Source organism: Macrotis lagotis, chromosome 4 (genome assembly GCF_037893015.1).
Source record: "Macrotis lagotis isolate mMagLag1 chromosome 4, bilby.v1.9.chrom.fasta, whole genome shotgun sequence".
NCBI lineage: Eukaryota > Metazoa > Chordata > Mammalia > Peramelemorphia > Peramelidae > Macrotis > Macrotis lagotis.
The window spans coordinates 278738482-278756773 of NC_133661.1; the positions used below are offsets into that span (position 1 = coordinate 278738482).

The 18292-nt window shown below is 35.4% G+C and overlaps 1 pseudogene; it reads right to left on the minus strand.

The window, feature by feature from the left end:
• Positions 1-15061: 15061 nt before the first annotated feature.
• Positions 15062-15572, minus strand: LOC141520432 (non-histone chromosomal protein HMG-14 pseudogene; annotated as a pseudogene).
• Positions 15573-18292: the final 2720 nt, after the last annotated feature.

Here is an 18292-nt window from a genome sequence, read left to right on the forward strand (position 1 = left end):
CCACTGATGCATATCAACATTTCTGTAATTTATAATATTGGCTTATATTTATATTTTAGCTTGTAAGTTATTGTCTTAGTGACTTGGGATGCTGACAGATTAGAAGGCAAATTCAGAGTGACAAACTCCTTTCTCCAAGGCCAGCTCCTAGTCCACTAAATACACAATGCTATTAAAAGTTGAACTTTTTGGGACTTCTGGCCAAGATGGTGGAGAGAAGAGAGCCACAGTTCTAAAGTCTCCCGATCTTTTCCCCATCTATCACATAAAACAAACCTCTTAAAAGAAATCTGACCCACAAAACCCAGAAAGAAAAGCTAGGAGAAAGAACAGCTAGGAGAAAGAACATCTACCTCAGGATTTGTCTCTGGCAGCAGCATTGGCCGAATGGGCTCAGAGGGATGATCAGCCCTGGATCAACCAGATTAGCAGCTGAAAGACTTCCTTGAAGAAATAAGGAAGGAGCTTAAAAATTTGGGAGAGACAATTAATACCTTGCAACAAGAAAACAAAACTTTAGAAAGTACAATTGGACAAATACAAAAGGTTAATAAATCTCTCAGATCGTCAATTAGACAAATACAAAATGAGAATAATTCTCTCACCTCCTCAATCAGGCAAATGCCAAAAGAAAATAATTCTCTCAAAACTTCAATTGGTCAAATGGAAAGCTCTTTCAAAAGTAGAATTGACCAATTGGAAAAGGAGTTGCAAGAGGTTAATGAAGGAAAACCCCTCCCCGAAAAAAAGAATGGAGTCCACAGAAACTAATGACTCCATGAGACAGCTAGAGTCAGTTAAACAAAAATAAAAAAATAAAAAAAAAATAGAATAAAATGTAAAATACCTCATCAACAAAACCACTGACCTCGAGAATAGATCGAGAAGGGGCAACCTGAAAATTATAGGACTTCCTGAAAACATTGAAGAGAAAAAAAGCCTGGACGAAATATTACAGAATCTAGTGATGGAAAACTGCCCTGATACCATGGAATCAGAGGGCAAAGTAGTTATTGAAAGAGTGCATGGATCCACACCAGAAAAAATCCTAAAATGAAAACACCAAGAAATGTTGCGGCCAAATTCCAGAACTATCAAATAAAAAAGAAAATCCTGCAAGCAGCCAGAAAGAAACAATTTAAATATCAAGGGGCCACAGTAAGGATCATGCAGGACCTGGCTGAATCAACATTAAGGGATCACAGGGCCTGGAACAAGATATTTCGAAAAGCAAAGGAGCTTGGAATGCAGCCAAGAATCTACTTTCCCGCTAAGCTGAGCCTTCTCTTCCAGGGAAAAAGATGGACATTTAATGAAATGGAAGAATTCCAAAAAATTCTGATGAAAAGTCCAGAGCTAAACAGAAAATTTGGACATCAAACAGGAGGTTCAAGAGACACATGAAAAGGATAAAAAAAGGGGGGACAGTAAAAGGAAAAAAAATGCTATACAGTAAGGTGAAACTGGCTATATTCCACCATGAGGAAAAAAAATTCTTACAAATCTTGAGAACTGTAACTCTAACAGAGAGAATATACCTATCCAGAAATGAAGGACATTCATGACCTATCCATGAGACTGCTATCTAACAAAATGTAACTGGCTTAACCCCACTTAGGAGAAAGACTCTTAATTACTGTCAGGAATTTTGACTCTATTCAATAGAATATACTGAACTAGAAGGGACAGACACTCAGAATTTTCTGTGAATTAGAATGATCTAAAAACACTACCTCCTTAAAAAGGGGGACAGGAAAGAGACTGGAGGAGGGAGGGGATTGAATGGGATAAATCTCATTACACTAAGAGTTACAAACTAGCTCTTGTATTAGAGGGGAAAAAGATGAGAAACACCTGAATCATCTTCTCATCAGACTGGGCTTAAAGTCAACCTACACATACTCAGTTAACTTATAAAACATCTAAAATTTCAAGTATTAAAAGGGGAAAATGGGAGGGGGATGGAGAAAGGGAAGGGGAGTGGGGGACAAAAGGGGAAATAACAAAAGGAAGGGAGGGGAAAAGGGAAAAAGGGAAAGGGGAGGGTGTGATATAGGAGGGCAAACACACTGAAGGGGGTGATATTCAGAAACAAAATACTCGGGAATATGGATAAAGGGGGGAAAAGGAGGGAAAATACAGAGGGGAAAATAGCATGGAGCCAATAAAGAATTAGTAATGATAACCTTGAATGTGAATGGGATGAACTCTCCCTTAAAACATAAGCAAATAGCAGAGTGGATTAAAAACCAGAATCCTACAATATGCTGCTTACAAGAAACTCATTTGAAGCAGAGAGATACATATAGAGTAAAGGTAAAAGGCTGGAGCAAAATATATTTTGCTTCAGCTGAAGTTAAAAAAGCAGGGGTAGCAATCCTTATCTCAGACAAAGCAGCAGCAAAAATAGATAGCGTTAAAAGAGATAAGGAAGGAAACTTTATCCTCCTAAAAGGTACCATAGACAATAAAGTCTTTTGAATATTGAATATATATGCACCCAGTGGGACAGCACCCAATTATTAGAGGAGAAGCTGAAAGAACTACAGGAAGACATAGACCGCAAAACTCTACTAGTGGGAGACCTCAACATCCCACTCTCAGATATAGATAAATTGAATCATAAAATAAACAAGAAAGAAGTTAAGGAGGTAAATAGATTGTTAGAAAAATTAGATATGGTGGACTTATGGAGGAAACTGAACGGGGATAGAAAGGAATATGCCTTTTTCTCTGCAGTACATGGAACTTATACAAAAATTGACCATGTACTACGACATAAAAACCTAATGATCAACTGCAGAAAGGCAGAAATAGTGAATACATCTTTCTCAGATCACAATGCAATAAAAGTCATATGCAATATTGGGCCAAGGAGGTATAGACCCAGAACAAATTGGAAACTGAATAAGCTCATTTTAAAAAATGAGTGGACCAAAAAACAAATTATAGAATGAATTAACCATTTTATTCTAGATAATGATAATAATGAAACAACATACCAAAACCTATGGAATTCATTCAATGCGACTCTTAGGGGGTATATTATAGCTCTAAATGCTTACATGAATAAATTGGATAAAGAGGAAATTAATGAACTAAATACGCAACTAAAAAAATTAGAGAAAGAACAAATCAAAAATCCCCAATTAAATACCAAATTAGAGATTCCAAAAATTAAAGGAGAAATCAATAAAATTGAAAACAAAAAACTATTGAATTAATAAATAAAACCAAAAGTTGGTATTATGAAAAATCCAATAAAATTGATAAACCTCTGGTCTATTTGATTGAAAAAAAGAAAGAAGAAAACCAAATTGCTAGTATCATAAATGAAAAAGGTGAACTCACCACCAATGAGGAGGAAATTAAAGTAATAATTTGAAATTATCTTGCCCAACTCTATGCCAATAACTTTAATAATCTAAGTGAAAGGGATGAACATTTACAAAAATACAAGTTGCCCAGGTTAAATGGAGAAGAGATTAAATACCTGAACAACCCTATCTCAGAAAAAGAAATTCAACAAGCCATCATTGAACTTCTTAAAAAAAAATCTCCAGGGCCTGATGGATTCAGAAGTGAATTCTACCACACATTTAAGGAACAATTGGTTCCAATTCTATATAAACTCTTTGGAAAAATAAGCAAAGATGGAACTCTGCCTAACTGTTTCTATAAAACCAATATGGTGCTGTTACCTAAACTAGGAAGAATTAAAACAGAGAAAGAAAATTATAGACCTATTTCCCTGATGAATATAGATGCAAAAATCTTAAATAAAATCTTAGTAAAATGATTACAACAAGTTATCACTAGGATAATACATTATGATCATGTAGGATTTATTCCAGGAATACAGGGTTGTTTCAATATTAGGAATACTATTAGTATACTCAATTATATCAACAACAAAACTATCAGAAATCATATGATCATATCAATAGATGCTGAAAAAGCTTTTGACAAAATACAGCATCAATTCCTCTGAAAAACACTAGGGAGTGTAGGAATAAAAGGACTGTTCCTTAAAATAATTAGCAATATCTATCTGAACCCATCAACAAGCATTATATTCAATGGGAAGAGGCTAGAAGCATTTGCAGTAAGATCAGGGGTGAAACAAGGGTGCCCATTATCACCACTACTATTCAATATTCTATTAGAAATGTTAGCATCAACAATTAGAGAATAAAAAGCAATTGAGGGATTTAGAATTGGGAAGGAAGAGACAAAACTCTCACTCTTTGCAGATGACATGATGTTCTACCTAGAGAATCCCAAGAAATCATCCAAAAAACTACTGGAAACAATTAGCAATTTTAGCAAAGTTGTAGGTTATAAAATACACCCTCATAAATCCTCAGCTTTACTATATATGTCTAGGAAGATATAGGAGGAAGAGCTAGAAAGGGAAATCCCATTCACAGTAACCTCAGACAATATAAAATACTTGGGAGTCTATTTGCCAAGACAGACTTGCCGGGTTTTTATTTACAACGCCGGCTTCTTAATGCTAGTCCGTCCTCTTACTCACCAGTCCAACACGTGGTGAGTCTTCGGGGTACCTCCGGCCCCCACTCTTTGATGGGGGAAGAACCAGACAGAGCGCCTGAGGTGGGTCATGAGTCTTTATTCTTCTGTGATCACATTCCCGCTCCCTCCCCACCTCTCAGCAGACACTTTTATCCCCCCTGTCCTCCCTCCCATGAACTCTTAAACAATGAGGGGCCGAGTTCTGTAACATTCCTTTATAAGGGGATTATTTTATCCCTTCTGTCCTCCCTCCCATGAACTCTTAAACAATGAGGGGCCGAGTTCTGTAACATTCCTTTATAAGGGGATTATGTTTCCCCCGCTAAGCGACCACCAAGCCTCTTCCCCCCGCCCCCAACACAGACTCAGAATCTTTTTGAAAATAATTATAAAACACTTCTCACACAAAATAAATCAGATTTAAATAACTGGGTAAATATCAACTGCTCATGGATAGGTAGAGCTAATATAATAAAAATGACAATTCTACCAAAACTAAACTATCTGTTTAGTGCCCTACCAATCAAAATTCCAAAAAATTACTTTAACGAATTAGAAAAAATTGTAAGTAAATTCATATGGAGAAATAAAAAGTCAAGAATTGTCAGCTTAATGAAAAAAAGTGCAAAAGAAGGTGGCTTAGCCCTACCTGATCTAAAATTATAAAGCAGCAGTCATCAAAACTGTTTGGTATTGGCTAAGAAATAGAGTGGTGGACCAGTGGAATAGACTAGGTGTAAAAGCAGGAGATGATCAGAGTAATCTGCTGTTTGATAAAGGCAAAGAGTCCAGCCATTGGGATAAAAACCTCCCTCTTTGATAAAAACTGGGATAATTGGAAGTTAGTATGTAAGAAACTTAGATTAGACCAACACCTAACTCTCTTTACCAAGAAAAGATCCAAATGGTTACAGGACTTAGACATAAAAAAAAAACCAATACTATAAACAAATTAGAAGATTAAAGGACTAGTTTACCTGTCAGATCTATGGAAAGAGGAGCAGTTTATGACTAAGGAAGAGTTGGAGAACATCAACAAAAACCAATTAGATGATTTTGATTACATTAAATTAAAAAGCTTTTGCACAGATAAAACCAATATAACCAAGATAAAAAAAATGTAGCAAATTGGGAAACAATCTTTACAACTAATGATTCTGACAAAGGACTCATTTCTGAAATATACAGAGAACTGAGTCATGTTTTTAAAACAAAAAGCCCTTTCCCCAATTGACAAATGGTCTAAGGATATGCAAACGCAATTTACAGATGAGGAGATCAAAGCAATTCATAGCCATATAATAAAATGCTCTAAATGTTTAATTATTAGAGGAATGCAAATTAAAGCTTCTCTGAGGTACCACCTCACACCTTTCATATTGGCCCATATGACCAGTAAGGAAAATGATCATTGTTGGGAGGGTTGTGGGAAATCTGGGACACTATTACTCTGTTGGTGGAGCTGTGAACTCATCCAACCCTTCTGGAGAGCTATTTGGAGCTATGCCCAAAGGGCAACAAAAATGTGCATACCCTTTTACCCAGCAATACCACTACTGTATCTATATCCTGAAGAGATGATAAAAAAGGGTAAAAACATTACTTATACAAAAATATTTATAGCAGCCCTGTTTGTGGTGGCAAAGAATTGGAAATCAAGTAAATGTCCTTTACTTGGGGAATGGCTTAACAAATTGTGGTATATGTATGTCATGGAACACTATTGTTCTATTAGAAACCAAGAGGGACCGGATTTCAGGGAAGCCTGGAGGCATTTGCATGGACTGATGCTGAATGAGATGAGCAGAACCAGAGAAACACTGTATACCCTAACAGCAACATGGGAGTGATGTTCAACCTTGAAGGACTTGCTCATTCCATCAGTGCAACAATCAGGAGCAATTTTGGGCTGTCTGCAAAGGAGAGTGCCATCTGTATCCAGATAAAGAGCTTTGGAGTTTGAACAAAGTTCAAGGACTATTCCCTTCAATGTAGAAAAACACAGATATCTTATTGTCTGATCATGTTACCTCTTAGACTTCTCGTCTCTTCTCTAAGGATATGATTTCTCTCTCATCACACCCAATTTGGATCTAGGTACAACATGGAAACAAAGTAAAGATTGACAGAGTGCTTTCTGTGGCATGGTGGGGGGAGGGAAGTAAGATTGGGGGAAAATTGTAAAACTCAAATAATATCTTTATTAAAATTTGATTTAATAAAAGTTGAACTTTTATTCTATAATAATTCATTGTCCTTTTTCTGCATAGATTATTTTTAACCCATAAATTTAAGCCTGGGTATTGCCAAAATGAAAATGGTTGGTTACTTTAACTTCTCTTTAGTACAGAATGAACAGAGAGATGAGAATTTTAGAATTTTTTTGACATTTCCTTTTTGACAAAAATGAGCAATTGAAATTGAAAAATCATTAAAATGTTTCAAATTTGATCCTTTTTTTAATACCAATATAGCATGGGTATTGAACTAAAGGGAGCCAGTTCTTAGTGCATGCACAGGTATTCCCTACCTGGTTCTAGTCCAAGTGGAAAAAGGTGAAAAGGCTCTTCTGGCTATGCCTGATTAGGGGAAGAAAAATCTTCCGGTACTAAGAACTGATGTCTGGAGTTTCCAAGTTGAATTTAATATGTAGTTAAAGAAAATGACTCTGGTCTCTCTCTCTCCCCCCCTCCCCTCTCTATCATCTCACTCCCTCCTGTCCCTTCCCTCCCCCCCTTTCTTGGCTTTGAAGTAGGAAGGCAGGTGTTCCACCCAGTCAGTTACTACAAGCACATATTTGTCTCTGGGTTGTTTTTAGTTTGTGCTTGTTTTTTGCTGATCTTAGGCAAATGAGCCTTTCAAGATGGAATATTTGTAAACCTGATGAGCTCAAAAGATCCCAAAGTCCCATTGACTGATGGAGTTGAAAGGCTGTAATATCAGCCTCTCCTAGAAGCAGAGGAGGAAGTTTCCCCTAGATCGACAGTTTGCTGACCTTAGTGGAGGCACCTGCAACAGTTATGGAAACACAGTCACCTGAGAACAGCAGCAGCTTCAGGAATAGGACCTCTCCAGGTGGATGGAAGTGCCAATATGCAATCTAGAAAAGAGTCAACACTCAGAATCTACCTGAAAGCTATATTTAAGGGAAGTTTATGACATTTCTACAAAGGAATAAAAGAACTAACCATGGTGGAGTCAGAAGTTACCCTTTTGTTAGATGTTCATGTGCACCTCACTCATTGTACTATTTGTTAGAACTCTCCACTGGATATTATATTTATTTGAGTTAGAACATGATCCAGACTTTGGGGGAAGTATACTAATTCTTCTTACTTTGCTATTTAAGGATTGCTTTTTCTAAAAACTAATTAAGTCTGATAGACGGATTGTTAAAAAGAAGCATACCAGTAGGGGCTGGAGAACAACACAGAACAATACAGCCCATCTGGACTTTTAGTCATTTCATAAACATTAAGCACCCACTGGGTTCCAGGCCTTGTGCTAAGCCCAGGGGACACAATAATAGGCAAAAGACAGTGTCTGCCCCTCTTGGAGATTACAGTCTAATTGGGGAGAGAAAAAAAAAAACAACATGTACCAACAAGCTATATTCAGGATAAATAGAAAACTAAGGCAAATGGAGTTAAGTGACTAGTCTAGGGTCATACAGCTAGGAAGTATCTATCTGAGGTCAAATTTGAACTCGGGAGATGAGTTTTCCTGACTCCAAGCCTAGCATTCTGCCTACTACATCACCTACTTGTCTCTACTTCCCCTTATCTTGAAATGTAGTAACCTCTACTAAATCCAACAATATTTGTTGCAGGGAGGAAAACCATTCCACATGTGAATACAACCCTATATGCCTGAATAGATTTACATGGGGTGACCTTTACATGAGACATAAATAACTTACATGAGAACCTAAGGTAGCAGCTATGCTTTGGGGACTTCAGCTTCTAAGTATGTTAGGCAAGTAATCCCTATCATAGGTTCAACTCATGGGGGCTTCATTTGAGATATATTTGGATGCCCATTAAAGAGGCTGGCACTCATTGGAGATTTTCTCCATGGAGGTCATATATCTGTAAATGTATTAACTGCCTAAATGATGCTGTGAATTTTTTTTAATATTCAGAACCCTACCTCACACCCCCTAAGTCTCAGGGTCCTGGCGGACATCTATGATTGATACTTTGATGGTGAGCATAAATCATCTAAGGCCTGTGGTGAGTTAGATTATAATCATTCTAGATGATCTTGTATGGATTAGTTCTAGAGAATCACTGGGATGGGAGAGGTCAAATTAGACTAGACTTTAGAGGAATGGCAGATGGAAGAAAACAATATACTTGGTTCAAGAAGGAAATAAGAAGCTGCAAAATCAGAAATTTACCAAGTAATTGAATAATATCCTGAGTAACTTTATTCATCCTCAGATTGTGATGCTATTGTGTAGTTTGTGTCTTATTAAGGAGTTGTGGCCTAATCATTTTTGACAAGTTAAAAATGTCACTATTACAGTGAGACCATTTTCCTGTCAGAGGAATCCATTTATCAAATTAGAGTCAGAATCATTTTGAATGATCAAAAATACACAGAGTACACTGAATATGTGTATATTAGATAGAAAATGTAAAGTATTGACTTGGAACAGACTACTTCCAGGATACAAAAATATTGGCTCCAATTTTACATATTCTGTAGGTCTTAATGAACATAGGAGAGGTAGGGGTGGGAATAAGCATAACCACTTAACCATGTGCCAAATACTTTTTACAAATATCATCTAATTTGATCCTTACATTTTACAGTTGAAGAAATTGAGGTTAAGTGACTTGACCAGGATCCCACAGTAAGTATCTGAAGCTAGATTTGAACTGAGGAAATTGTGAGCTGTCTCAAAATTTAGCGACCATTAAATTTTGGTAAATGGGATAAAATGGATCATCTCACCCTAGTTTTGGCTCTTATCAGGTTATGACAGTAGTGTGGAATGGGAAGTCAGAAATTGTAGAAAGGAAAAACTACTATATTTTTTAGGTTGCCTTGCCAAGGTTGCTTTATTGTTTTTAAATCAACTTATAGTTTCCCAAGAAATTAAAAAAAAAACCCACATCTGAACTGTAGCTCAAGTTTCTTATACTTTGTCTATTTGTATCCTTGTTCCCACAATGCAAAGGGAAGTGGTTTTCTTGAGCATCATTTAATTCCTCAGAGTCACTGAAATATTTCTATAACAGATCTACTTTGGCTTAGATTTGCTTACTTTTCCCCTAAACTAGTGAGATGGAGTGAGGTGGCATGGGTGTTAGAGGGCTGGATAAGTAAGCAGTAAGTAAAGTAAATAAGTTGTCCTTTAATCTCCAATATCAAGCTATCAGAGAAGTGAATATTATATCATGCACCAGGAAGATCTGAGTTCAAATCCATCTTCAGATACTTACTAGCTGTGCAACCCTTGGCAACTCACTTAACCCTGTTAACCTCAGTTTCCTTATCCATAAAATAATATAAAATAGAAAAGGAAATGACAAACCACTCGAGTTTTTTGGGCAATAAGTCACCAAAGGGAGTTTAAAAGAGTTAGAAATGACTGAACAATATCATTCAGAATTTTCCTGTTATCTTAAAATTATTACCTAAACCAATGTTCTTTTTCCCACCTATATTCCTTATCAAGCTGTAAGTTGATATCCATCCAGGGAAATAGAGTGTAAAATATCATAAAAAATGACTCCATTTGTTAGGAAACTGCATTGGGTAATTGACAGAAAATGACCAGGAACAGAAGGCATGAATAGGTCAGACAGATTGTATTGTTAAGTATTTCCAATGCTCTGTAAATGAGAGCTTGAAATCAATATGCCATTTGAGCTGTATCTAATGGGGACTTTTGAACAGAGGAGCAGTGCAGGAAAGACATAATGATATAACATGATTTAAACTGTTGTATTCAGACTTATTGAAGCCGGTGAATAGAACACAGCTAAATTGAGATAATAATGGCTAATTTATTTGGTAGTTTTAAATTGTACAAAGCATATATAATATAAATTAAGTCATTTGTTCCTCACAATAGCTTTTGTGGTAGATGCCATTTTATATTTGAGGAACCCATAGAGATTCTCTCACCCAGGATCTCACAACTAGTGTCTGAGGCAGAATAACTAAATTAAACTAAATTCTGAATAAAATCTGACTCTATTTTCCATGCTCTGTTCACTTAGCTGTCTCTAAAGAATGGTTTGTTGGTTTTTATCCTTGATGCTCAATGAGGACCAAAATGACAACCACTATGTTGGGTTCAAGGAACAATATCTGACTGTGGTTAATCAGACCAATATGAATTAGGAAGCTCTACCTCAGTTGGGCCTAAATAATTCATATGAACATTTGGAATGGAAATATCTCTAATTTTGCTCATCTCACATTTCTTTTGGGCTACTGCAATTTTGCTCAAAGAGTATAGTACTTCCTTTGATGTGCCCTGCCATACTAGGCAGGCCCGTATGTACATGCATGAAAAGTATTACTGCCAAGGTAAGCGATTTTATCCATTATTGAGAATTTCTCAAATTGTTAGAACCAATGATACCATTTTACCTTCGGAATAGGAATACCTGTGGAGGTTAATAAAGATTAAGATTTGCTGTGAAAAGCTCTACTGTACTAGATATAAAACAATGAAAGAAATTGTACTTTAAAAAATTTGTTATTTCAAACATTATTTTAAAATAATTTTTGAGCTTCAAATTCTCTCCCTTCCTCAACTACTGAGAAGGTAAGCAATCTGATATAAACTATTCATAAAAATAATGTGAAACATATTTACCATGATGTAGAAAGAAAAAAAAAAGAAAATGAAAAAGGTATGCTTCAATCTGGAGGATAGCACTTTTTCATCATGAGTCCTTTGGAATTGTCAGGACCAGAATAACTAAATCTGTCACAATTGATCATCCTTACAATATTGTGGTTAATGTTTAACAGTGCTCTCCTGGTTCTGCTTACTTCACTTTGTACCAGTTCATAGAGGTTTCCCAAGTTTTTCTGAAACTGTCCCCCACATACCACATACTTGTTCAGCTTTTTCCCAATTGATGGGTATCCCCCGATTTTCCAATTCTTTGCTCCTCCAAAAAAAGAATAACTATAAATATTTTTTGTATATAAAGGTCCATTCCCTTTTGATGAAGGATCTTTTAATAAATTACTTCAGTACCTTTGATCACTCATATTAAACTGAAACCTTAGCAAAATCTACAATCTGGGATAGTGAAGCCCTTAATGAATAGCTATCATTGTTTACCAGTTTTCCAATTATTTCTGAAGTCATTTGGAAAAATTTTCTTTCTACTAATATTGAACTGGCAAAACTTTATTCATTCAAAAATGTAAGAGAAAGGAGACCGTCAGATCCAAACAAGTGTTAGCTAGATAATGTTAATAACACTTTACTGTCGAATAATCTAAATTCAGAAAACTAGTTCCTAACTAGTACTTTCCAACCCTCTCTCCTCTCTATCATTCCCATAATGTCCCCCCCGCCGTAAACAAGGATAACCCTGTCATGTAATATCTTTATTTTTCTCTTTTCTTTTAAACCAAGGGTCTTAACCATGATCCCAAAAATATTAATTTCAAGGGGTCCTAACTTGAAAGAAAAAACTATATCTTTATTTTCACTAACCTCTAACTTAAATCTAGCATTTCTTTGTATAAACTGTAGTAGAATTAGCCCTACCTATGATTTTGTCACTAATAAAAACAGGTTTTATGCGTGGTATTTCAAAAGATTGTTCACATTCATCACTACTTTGAAATTGCTGTACTAGCTATATTATTTCACAGATTTTTAAAATAGTTTCCTGTTTCAATATAATTTGTTCCTTTCATAATCCTCTATATTTTACTTATTTATTATTTGTTTGTTTGTTTGTTTATGTTTGAGAAGGGATCCATGGTCTTTACCAGACTACCAAAGGGGAATTCATGACACAGAAAAAGTTAAGAATCCCTGCTTTAAATGGAATTGAAGAGAATTTATCATCAAGAAGAATTTTCCATGTAATAATAATAATAAATATAATAGTAATAATTGCTAATATTTATGTAGTGTTTACTACTTCTAGGCATTGTGCTAAGTATTTATAAATATTATCTCATTTGATCCTCACAACAACCCTTGGGAAGTAAGCGCTATTATTGTTTTCATTTTATAGAAGAGGAATCTAAAGCAAACAGAAATGAAATGACTTGCCCAAGATCACATTTTAGTAAGTATCTGTATTTGAATTCAGATCTGACACTAACTCTAGGCTGAGAACTCTATATACTGTGCTACCCAGCAGGCCCTAAACTCTTGTGGAAAGTAGGAGTATGGAGAAGTATTGCATTTACTGTTAAGATGAAGTCTGCTCCTTTATTTGCATCTACTCAATTCACCAAGTTGTTCCCCACAGAGAAGAATTCCTGTCTCTAATGATCCATGAGCTAAAAGAGAACCCAAGAAATGTGTCAGAAACTTAAAGAGCTATCAGCAGTATAGTTAATTAATATATAATTAATTTAGTTAATTAGCTTAAATCCCTTCCTTTATCTGAGTGTATTTTTGAGAAGCATTACTTATGGCCAAAAAGGACAAAGAATTAGACTATTTGAGAAAGTGACAAAGTGAAAGTAGATTTTGTGATGGAGTAAGAAAGAGGGTGAGAAGAAGGTGAGGAAAAAGCATCATTGTTATTTATCTGTATATTTCATATTTTCTTTCAATTTCAGACTTAGAGCTAAGGGAAGAAGCATGTGGCAGTTCCCTCTTTCCACTCATTCCCAATGTCAGAGATGGATGAAAAGCTCAGATGCCCAGCAGAGTCACCACCAAACCTATTTTTGATCGAAGCTGCTCATGGATGGTCACCACAGTCCATTACAAGTCAAATTTGATATAAAACAAGCAAATAAACTAAATGAATTAAGACTGATAAGGAAGAATTGAAAAGTAAGGAGAAGGTGAGTGTTATTGTAATCTTTATTTTATAGATGAAAAAACTGAGGCAGACTTGCAGCTGCAAAGATGAGGAAAGACTGCATATAAAAGGTAGTAATGATTTTAATAATGAGTGAAGTAAGTTAGTTTAAAAGACAAAGATGGATGATGGAATGACATATATGAAGAACAGAAAGAAGGCCATTTTGAGTAAAGAAAAAATGAGTTTTATATGCATATTATATATATATATAAACTTATTATATATAAACATGTTTTATATATAAACATGATATATATATATATTATGATTGTAAAGAAAGGTTGGGATAAGTTCATGAAAGACTTTTTCAGGAGCCAAATAAGAGCCCCTGAAAGGGATGCCATGATTTTAAGCTCTTTTACCAATCTGGTTGCCAGCCTCTCCATTTATCCCTAGTTTTGTACTTCTGACCTTTCAGTTGAGCCAAAAATCAAAATGAGTATCTTGGCTGCTTTATCATACTGTTGACTCATACTGCGCTTATGGTCCATTAAGAACTCTAGATCTTTTTTTGTCTAGTATGTTACTGTCTGTCATGTCCTGTCTAGAATGCTACTATCTAGAAACATACCTACTCATCCTATTCTTATGAAGTAGAGGTTTTTAAATTCTGAGGGAATACTTTACACTTATTCCTATTAAATTTTTTTATGTTAAGAAACAGGCCTTATTATCTTTTTATGTTAGCCTTCATTTCCCTTAGACAATTCACCAACCCATCCCAGACAACCAATAAAGTCACTTACAAGCAATATTTTTTTGTAATCAACATTTTATTAGTTCATGAGGTCTTCAATACATAAACACTATGAATAAATTATAAATTTAAAACATGCTAGAAAAGTCTAAAAATTATGCAGTTGTAATGTTTTTCTAAACTGTTATTCCAGTAACTTTTCTTACTTTGTTTGGAGGCAATTCTTCCTAAAAAGAAGTTATCAAATACCAGTATCCTGAATATAGATAAGGTATTTGATCTTTTACAAAGCAAGGTTCCACTAATTCTGTATTTAATAGAACTACACTCATTATAAACATTTTCCACTCTTTTACAACACATTAACAAAGTTACCAGAAAAAAAATTGTACCACTACTACCAAAGATGAGAGTGTCACTGATAGCACACAATTTTGAAAGGGAGATCCAACACCAGGGAGTCATTTTATTTAGGCTGAAAGACAAGATGGATATAGATTAATCAAAATAAGATCTTTAAAATTCATGGTCACAACTCCAAATTACCATCTCTGCTTCATTTAATTTGATGTAAGAATTGCCTATGCAATGTTAAGTCTATGCACAAGACATGAAACATTTTCCAAATCAACAGACTATTAATTTCTGGTTGTATTAAAACAAACAAACAAAAAACCAAACTAACAATTAGCACATGATCTCACCTTTTTAAATAGGACTCTAAATAATGCCATTTTAGATTGGCTTGACTTATTTAAATGTTTCAAAACATTAATGTGATGAGGTGGGACTGCCTCCTTCTTAAAAATGTGTTTCTAGAGAGTTACTAAAAAACTGACATTTACAAAATAGTTGATAAAAATATTCCTCTGAATTGTACAAGAAGGGAGGTTAGAGGGACAATTGTTAAGATTTTTATAAGATGTTATTCAGATTTGATTTCTTTCTCTCCTACTGAATCAGAGGCTGGAACCTCTTCATTTTTAGTTTCTCCATTTTCTGCAGGCAAATCATCTTTATTCTATTCTTGGTTGGTAGCTTCTGCTTGTTTTCCTTTGGCTCCTTTTTCCCCCTTTTGTGTGAACATTTTTGTCCTCAGATTTAGCCTTCCCAGCTGTCTTTTGGGGCTTTGGTTCCACCTTTGCAAGGGTTGGTTTAGCTGACAATCTGGTTGATCTCCTCTTGGGCTCCTCCCTTACATCCCCTTCTGTGGAGCTGACCTTCCCCTTGGGCATCTTGGCTGGCCGTGTGGACCAGCTCTCTCTCACCAGGGGTGGGTGATCACCGGGCTGGCAGCTGGGGATCTGAGGTCAGAGGCAGAGGGCTGTAGCCTCAACCAATATTTTTTTTAAAAAGGAAAAAAATCATTTAAACTAATTGATATATATATATATATGTATATGTATGTTCTGATTAAACTTTAACTTCCTTAGATTCAGTTATAGGCTACTAAGTTGTTTTGGAGTTTAACTGTCATCTGTTAAGGCAGTTTCCGAAGTGGGTGGCTATAGAATGACCTCATGGGGTCATTGAACCCAAGAGAAGTCTGAAGGAGCTTAATAAATGTTCTCCTTCCCCCAACCAATTGTGGGCTTGGCTGCAATACAATCATATCCTCCACTTCAATTCTTCTTACTCCTGCTGTTCCCATAGCTACACAGATCCATCAGGAAGATTGTAAACTAATCATCCACAGCAGTTTCAGAGGAAAATTTCCACCTCCTCTACTATTAGTATCTCCATATCTTGATCTCCTATCATCACAGCATCAGGCAGCTTACCTCAGCACTTAGGGCAGTGGCAGGGGAAAAGTCCCCTCGCACATTTTTCAATTTTTGGAAGCAAATAGTGAGTAGCATAAGATGAGTAGGCATGAATAGGTCTCAAAAAAGAGTTATCCATCAGGTCTTTAGGGAGAGTAGGAAAGCTAGATCAATATATCACAGTAGAACACTTAGGCATAATTACCCCCAAATAGTTTTAACTAAATTAATTTCAGCTGAACTCTATAACAATCAGTAATCCAATCAGAAATTTCTCAGGAGCATTAAACAAGTTAACCAATACTATGTTGAAACTCAGTTATGAAAATATTTTTAAAAGACAAGTTCCTGGACCCTAAGATTAAAGATAGAAAAGAAAGATAGGATGGAAAAGAAAAGGATAGAGCCTTGTGCTGCATCAGTGGCTATGACACAGATGAAAATCCAGTAAAACCAACTGAGAAAGAGCAATCAAACAAATTGAAGGAGTACCAATAGAGTAGTGTTTTGAAAACCCAAAAAGAGATCTTCAAAAGGGAAGATGATCAACATGGTGAAATGAATCAATAAGGTCAAGAGGAAGCACTCAGATTCTGAGGTTCTTTCCTCTAAATCTATGATTCAATCAATCTTTTGCAGTTAGGCTAAATACAAGCCTTAACTTCAAATCATTTGATTGATCTCCAAGTCTTTATGTGCCATGTTCTTCCTATCATTGGCTCATAAAGATTTCCATTGGGGAGGGGAAAATAACCAGTGGTATTACCCTGAAGTGTTAGCAGTTTTAGTACAAGCCATCAATAAAATGTCTATATTTTTGTAAGTTAACTCATCAGAAAAATATTGGGGGATAACTAAAAAATATAATCAGAATAACAGAATAGGAAAGAGCTTCAAATGATCTCTTGTACAAACGATAACTGAAGTATTAATTTCCTCTACAACATCCCTAACAACTGGTTGCCAAGAATTGCTAGAATACTTACAGTGTCCTGTAACTCTCTACTACTAAAGGCAGTTATTCAATGCTGGAAACAGCACTTATTCATAAGTTTTTCCTTTCTGCTATTCAGGCAAGAATTTACCTTCTGCAAATTTTACCAGTAGCTCTAGAAGAACCCTACAAAACCAAGGAGAATCAGCATAATCCCTAATAAGAAGACTAGATATTTCAAATCCTTGAACCAAGATATCTTGTACCCCCCCAAGTCTTCTCTTTTTTAGACTGAATATTATTCAAATAATTTTTGAAGGGCTGATCTTCGATTGAATCACCATCATGACTTGAAATTGGATGAATGGTCAGAACCGAAAAGTGGTCATAATGGACCAATGTCATCCTGGAAGAAGATCTCTTGATGAATACCTTGGGGCTTGAAGGAATTGAATAGTTTTATCATGATAGGATAATTTCATAGACAATATTAGATGTATTTTTACATATATAAGGGTAGTTAACACAGTAATCCAATTTTTTTATCATGAGTTTTTAATATTGTACCTATACCCCAATATATGTGTATTTAGTTTTATACATATGTATAAGTATTACTACATTACTACTAATATGCATTGTAAAACTAAAACAAAATTGAAACTTTTAAAAGAACGAGATAAACATGAAATAAAACCTGATCCTAGAGTAGAATCTGTTGAGTAGGGAAGTGAACTGGTCACACCAGCACTTAAGAAAGCTCAGTCTGGTAGCATTGTAGAGATAGATAGGAATGGGTAAAGACTAGAGATGGACAGACAGACTAATTTGAGGGGAAGGGTGAGGAAAAAGAGAGAAGACAAGGATAACACTAAGGTTGAGTACCTTAATCAGTAGAATAATATTGTCACATTCAACAGAGATGGGAAAGTTTGAAAGAGGGATAGTTTTGGGGAAAAGGTAATGAATTCTATTTGAACATGATTTAAGTTTAAGATATCTACAGGAGATTATCCAGTTTGAGATGCCCAATATGTAGTATGTGGTTTTTTTTTTTAATTTAATTACAGTATCTCGTTGTTTCTTGGCACAAAGTTTTTTGTTCAATTATATTATGACATCTAGACATAGCTATAATTGTGCACTTCCTCCTATAGTTATTGACAATTTTCTCTTTGCCAGGGAACTTTCCTTCTTTATTTGACATCCATCAACATCTCATGGCATGCCACCTTCTTTATGACTTTCCTTCTCAGAACACTAAGGTCTCACTCACTGATTCAGAATCCCAAACTGTAACTAAGTCAGGAGGGATAGGCACAGGAGG